Raw genomic sequence first — 6,269 nt, 5'->3', positions numbered from 1 at the left:
TTTGCTTCATAATAAATCACTCTTGTTTCTTTTTTTTTTCTTTTTTTTTTTTTTTTTTTGGTGGTACTGGGGTTCCTGGAAGCCCTTCTACCTCCGGTATACACTCCCACGGGCTACACTCCCAGACCTATTTTTTAACATTTTTATGTGGAAACAGAGTCTCTTAAGCCAGAGAGGCTGGCTCCAAACCAGCGCGATCCTCCTGTCTCCGCCTCCCAAGCGCGGGGATTACAAGCGTGCGCCACCACGCCCAGCAAATCACTCTTGTTTCTAACAAGGAAAGTCTTGAGACCTGATTCTTCCTTCCAAGCAGAACATGTTTGGTATAGTCGGCAGGACTCTGATGTAGTTCCTTTTCAGAGACAAGAATGTAACACACTAGGTATAGTTGTTTAAACCAGGACTCCAGAGGGGCTAATGAGCTCTGAATTCTGATGTTCTCCAGGATCTGGTGATGTATATAACTTTTTCTTTTGATTTTGCATATGTCTATGTCCTTAATTACTTTTGCCTATTGAAGTAGAGTTTTCTTGTGTCTTATTTTGTTTCTAAAATATTATTAAACTTACTTATACTTTTCTCACTGGGGAGTGGATTCATTTTCATCAGCATACCCAAACTATTAAACAAAAAATTTTTGTAATAGTCATATAATATTTAAAAATAACTGGCTTAAAGCACAAAGATTTTATGTTTTATCAAGACAATATCTTGTGATTGCTATCTTTGTTAGGACTTTGATTACTTTTAAAAAGCTAGATAGCAATGGAGTCAGATTTTGTTTAACTGTTTTACAGTTTTTTAAAATTATTGTAATGCAAGCTAAATAAACACTATTTGTGGTTACTTTAGTATAATTGACACTCTACGTATCTATAACTATAGGTGGCATATGTCTGTCTGTAGATGTCATGTGTCTGAGCTTTCTCTATGTCTTATGCAGAAACTGTAAAGATACATACATTAAATACATGCAGAATTGCCAATGTATGCTCTATTTTATGCAGTATGCACTATCTAACCTTAAACATGTAGTGTGATAAATGAAATTTTTTTAAGTTTCTACCTTGTATATTTATAATAATACTGATTTCTAAACCTATAAAAGTTTTAAAGCTTTTTAAAATTTTTGTCAATATTCTTAACCTACAGAGACTATAATTATTGTTATCTTAGTGAGCCATGAATTCTAAATTTTGCAGCAAAAGTAAAAGCTAAGTTAATATATATATAGTATTTCGTTGTAACTGTGATGTTGATTATGACTGGCATTTTTGTATTTTAAGTGCATTTACATTTCCAAAGTGTAAAGCTTTCTAAATGCAAAGCTTAAAAGAACACTTTACCAAGCTGGCATTATTATTGATAATAGCCTCTTCCAGGGTTATAGTTGTGTGTTCCTAATTGTATTATGACCATCTACTTTAATAAAGTTAATCAAATGTGCCCAGACACTTGGCATTTTGAATTTTGCTATTCTGATTTATGTGTGTGTGTGTGTGTGTGTGTGTGTGTGTGTGTGTGTGTGTACACAAGTCAAATTCAAATGGTGGTTACTGTACAAACTGGATTTGTTCTGTTTCTGATAATTATGTTTTATATTTTCCTTGTGAAACTTTGTAATGATTATCTATTAAAATTTGACAGAAGTACAAGCCAGATGTAGTGGCGCACGCTTGTAATCCAACATTTGGGAGGCTGAGGCAGGAGGATCATGGTTCCAAGACAGCCTCCGCTACTTAGTGAGGCCCTTTGCAACTCAGTGAGACCCTGTTTCATAATAAAGAATTAAAAATAGGGCTGGGGGTGTGGCTCAATGGTAGAATGCCCCTGGGTGCCATCCCCAGTACCACAAAAAAGCTTTTTTTTGACAGAAGTACAACTCCCCCCAGAAAAGAAAATAGAAAACCCAATTGTTTGAGATGATAGCCATCACTTGCAAGTTATATAGGCTGCAATACTGACCCCTATTCATAAAAAGGGCTGGTAAAACTGACCTTCTGGATATTCAACAACTGAGACATAGAGAACAATCAAGAAATAAGAGGCTAAAGAAAAAACAAAAACAAACAAAAATAGCCAATATTTTGGCCCTTGGCCCCCAAGGTTAAATAGAATCCAGGGAATAATGGGGCTTCTCTAAGGGCCCTGCAACTGTGGTGAATCACCCAACGTCCCAATCAGAGAAATTGCAAAGACCCCAGAAATTAAGAGCCACCAGTGCATATTGTTTAAAAAGAGGGCCAGTAAACATACCCAATGTTTCAACGTGAGCCATGTGGTCATCAAGACCCTGACCCATCCTGGCAGATGACATAACCGGTAAAGGAAAAGACTAAAGGAGCCAATAGGTTCCTCACCAAGTCTCTAAGAGTAGTCCTTGGGGGTCTTCATTGACCTTAACAATAAAATAATAAGAATTTACATTTGTTCAACATGGTGATACCTATTTGGTATTGAACACCCAGAAGTAAAGTTTAGCCAGAGAGAAGTGTGATATTTCAGAATAATAAGAAGGATCTGTACTAGAGCCATTCTGAAGACCCTCCAACTGAGTCCTTATAAGATTCTGCAAAACTAAACCTTTTCTTCTTGAGGTTTTGCAGGTCTAGGACCACCAGACACCACAAAAAAGAAAAAAGAAAAATACTACACCTGTAAACTACTGAAGGATCTATGAGTCCTGTTCAGAATCTTAAAAGCAAAAGAGCCTGTTTAAACTAAGATTTCCTATGTACTATACACCAGGAATCTTGCTCCTTTCCATTCTTATGACACTTTTTCCTTTCAGCTATGGAAATTTATCTACTAAACCAGGAACCTAATGGATATCCAAAGGCTTCATGGAGTCTCTTGTAAAGTGAGAAAAAAAAGACAACCCTACACCTAAAAATTATAATCCTACATCCATATGCAAGCATATTCTGCCAAATGTATAGGAACAACAACAAAAAAAAAGATTGGTAACATAATTCTTCATCTCCATTTTTTGGTGCTAGGAATTGACCCCAGGGGCATTCTAAATCTGAGATACACCCCCAGCCCTTTTTATTTTTATTTGAAATAGAGTCTCACTAAGTTGCTAAGGGTCTTGCTTACTTACTGAGATTGGCCTCAAACCTGTAATCTTCCAGTGTCAGCCTCCAAAGTACTAGGATTAAAGGCATGAGCCACCATGCCAGACCACATAATGCTTATAGTAAGCAAATTATTAGTATAATTGCACAGGGATATAATAGTCAATATGCACAGACTCATTTTCTGCTGGGAATAATAGGTTGGCTTCTAGGCTTCCAGTTTGAAATGCTTCAGGGTAAAGAGTTGTGAGCAAAAGCATGTGGCAAGGTATCTGGGTAATTGTAGTTATTGTATAACATACTAACATGTAAGTTTAACTCAATGAACACCAAAAATACAGACACTTAGGAGACAAATCCACCTACAGATCATGGTCCTAGAACCATACGCTTTAGTGGTGTTAACTTGTAATCTGACTGTAAAGAACCTTTCTCAACAACTGAGGCCAGTTCCTCTCTATATCCTTTAGATCATCCAGGACAAACTTTCAATGCCTGACTAGACAGGGCCACTATCCTTTGTCATCTCAAAGCAGCTATGAAATGGATCTTCACCCCTTACCAACCCTTAAGATTAAGGGATCAAAATCTCAAGGGGGAATAAAATAGGATGAAGAAAACAGGAAAAAGGGAGACATAAAGAAAAAAATAAAATATTGGATGGTCTCCCTAATAGGCAGAAGCTAGGGAGAAAATGAGTCATAGGAGTATCTCTAGACAAAGAAGAGGAAATCATAGATGAGCAAATAAGGTGACCTAACTGAGGTGGATGCGGGGGGGGGGGAGAAGGAAACTACCTAATGTACATGATGTACATTAACAAGCATATCAAAGTCAATCACTAAACCAAACGTGAGAAGGAGAAAAGGGGAGAGAATGGAGTGGGAATTGGGAAAGGGCTAAATGAGTGATGTGTGCATGTGTGCCTCTAACATCTTGTACTCCATTAAGATGTATGACTACAATGCACCAATAAAAAATTTAAAAAAAGAAGTTGGGCATGGTGGTGCATGCTTGTAATCTCAGCATTTGGGAGGCTGAGACAAGAGGATCACAGTTCAAGGACGAGCCTCAGCTACTTAGTGAGGCCCTTTGCAACCCACTGAGACCCTGTTTCAAAAAAAAAAAATTGGTCTGGGGGTATAGTTCAGAAGTAGAATGCTCCTGGGTTCCACCCCCGGTACTGCAAAAAAGAAAAAAAAAGTAGAAATTAACTAAGCCTCTTTTATATAAATAAGCTAAAATGTTGCTTTATCCTTATACTTATTACCTTGAACTGATGTTGCTATATGCAGAAAAATTCTCTCAGATGTGTTGTTTTAATATTACTGATAATTCAAAGAAGATAACTAGCTTAATATCTGATACTCAACAGCAATTTGATCATATGACATATTCATAGTATTTCTTTGGTATATCATGATTAGCTTATTAGGACATTTTTACATGATTTGTTATAATGTTTGTACCTTGTATATATATAATGTTACTTAAATGCATAGCTACATGTACCAATCACCAGTTTTTTATTTTATTTTATTTTATTTTGTTTGTTGTTACTAGGGATTGAACCCAGGGATGTTCTACCTCTTAGCTGTACCCCGGCCCTATCTTATTTTTATTTTGACACAGGATATTTGCTAAGTTGCTGAGGATTTCTTTAAGTTGCTGACATTGTTCTCAAACCTGCAATCCTCCTGTTTCAGCCTTTCAAGTACTGGGATTATAGGTGTGAGCTACTGTGCCCGGTTCCTCACGACCATCTTTAAAACATTACTACCACATATGAAGTTAGATGTGTGATTAGTTTGTATAATTTAGAGGACAAGTGCATAAATAGTTAATAAATTATCCAATCCTTGTATGCTTATATCAACAAGCGCATACATTACCACATTCATAGGGCACAATGCCGCGCACCTTACTGTCAAGGCAGACTGGCCAATAAGGTACTAAATAAGTCCATGAACATTGGTGTTGTAAACACTTAGGGGGGCAATTTTCCTTTTCTAAAGGAGACTGTCCACTTTCTTGAGAACATGGAATAAACAAACCTCACATAGTTTACGTTGGTCACATAATATATGCACACCTTAGAACTACATTGTCTCAGCATCTTTCTTAAGGACTCTGAGGACTACAGACTTAGACGTTTCAGCCATGGGAAGAACACGGGCTCCACTAGAGACCATTCCAATCTGGACTCTGGTTGGCTGTCTGTAGAGACTCCCCAGTCCTGTTGCCAGATGTTGTTGCTTAGCCTGATTAGGTGAGTGTCCATATGGCATATATGCTGTATGTGATTATCTATTTTGATTCCAATTCTTGCTCCTATAATTAATTTTTCTTCATAATAAATCACTCTTGTTTCTAAGAAAAAAGTTTTGTGACCTATTCTTTCTTCCAAGTAGAACACAGACGTACTCAAAACGTGCCATTTTGCCAGGCGTGGTGGCCGCACGCTTGTAATCCCCGTGCTTGGGAGGCAGAGACAGGAGGATCGCACAGGTTCGAAGCCAGCCTCACTGGCTTAAGAGACTCTGTTTCCAAATTAAAAAAAAAAAAAAGTGCCATTTTTCCTAGCAATGTTCTTTAGAGAAAAAAAAAAAAAATCCAAATCATGCATTGTCAGTTGCAATGTCTTGCTGACATCTTTTCATCTGGAACAACTCCTCATTTTTCTTTCTTTCAAGATATTGAAATTTGGAGGAATACAGGCCTTCTATTTTGTAAAATATCTATAAATTTATTTTTTTTTATATTTCCTTATGATTAGATTCAGAGCATGCATTTTGGTCAGGAATACCACAGAAGTGGTCGAGTTCCCATTTCAACATATCAGGAAAAACATGGTGATTTGCCCCTGACATCTGGCATTAGAGAAGACCACTAATTGGGACATGGTGTTGCCTAGAATTACACTGGTATCCACAGCAAGGCCTTAGGTTTCTTTTTTTTTTTTTTTTTGGTGGTACTAGGGTTCCTGGAAGCCCTTCTACCTCCGGGCTACACTCCCAGACCTATTTTTTTTTATTTGGAAACAGGGTCTCTTAAGCCAGCGAGGCTGGCTCCGAACCAGTGCGATCCTCCTGTCTCGGCCTCCCAAGCGCGAGGATTACAAGCGTGCGCCACCCGCCCGGCTCTTAGGTTTCTTTTGTTGAACTACTTCTCAGAACACCAACATCTTTCTAG

The sequence above is a fragment of the Muscardinus avellanarius genome (assembly GCF_963383645.1).
Source record: "Muscardinus avellanarius genome assembly, chromosome: 6".
In the NCBI taxonomy this organism is placed as follows: Eukaryota; Metazoa; Chordata; class Mammalia; order Rodentia; family Gliridae; genus Muscardinus; species Muscardinus avellanarius.
This window is presented reverse-complemented; position numbering follows the sequence as displayed.